This window comes from Meleagris gallopavo, chromosome 22 (genome assembly GCF_000146605.3).
Source record: "Meleagris gallopavo isolate NT-WF06-2002-E0010 breed Aviagen turkey brand Nicholas breeding stock chromosome 22, Turkey_5.1, whole genome shotgun sequence".
Taxonomy (NCBI): domain Eukaryota; kingdom Metazoa; phylum Chordata; class Aves; order Galliformes; family Phasianidae; genus Meleagris; species Meleagris gallopavo.
In genome coordinates, this window is record NC_015032.2 from 2,451,258 (window position 1) to 2,451,629 (window position 372).

A 372-nucleotide genomic window follows, 5' to 3' on the forward strand; every position below is an offset into this window, starting at 1 on the left:
TGCCTGGGGCAGCCCTGAGCTCACTGCCCGCACACGCGGTGCTATACATGGAAGCAGGGATGGGAAGCAGGATGCCGACCTGCGGCAGACACGTGCTGCACACCTATGCTGCTCCTCGGCAGCAGCGCTGCGCTTCCCTGCACTCCTGCCAGGCTCACAGCTTTCAGCGCGCAACACACCCAGCAATAAACCTCCTGTGCCGAGAAATTAACGAAAGCAGAGCTGCAGTTATTCACCTTCACTCCCCCCAGCATCGGGGCACGCCGGGAGCTCCCTGCCCCACGGGGACATCACACACACACAGCCCGAAAAGCCGCAGCGCTTCAGCCCACCGCCCCGGGGCACGGGCACAAAGTTGGCACGCAGCGGGGG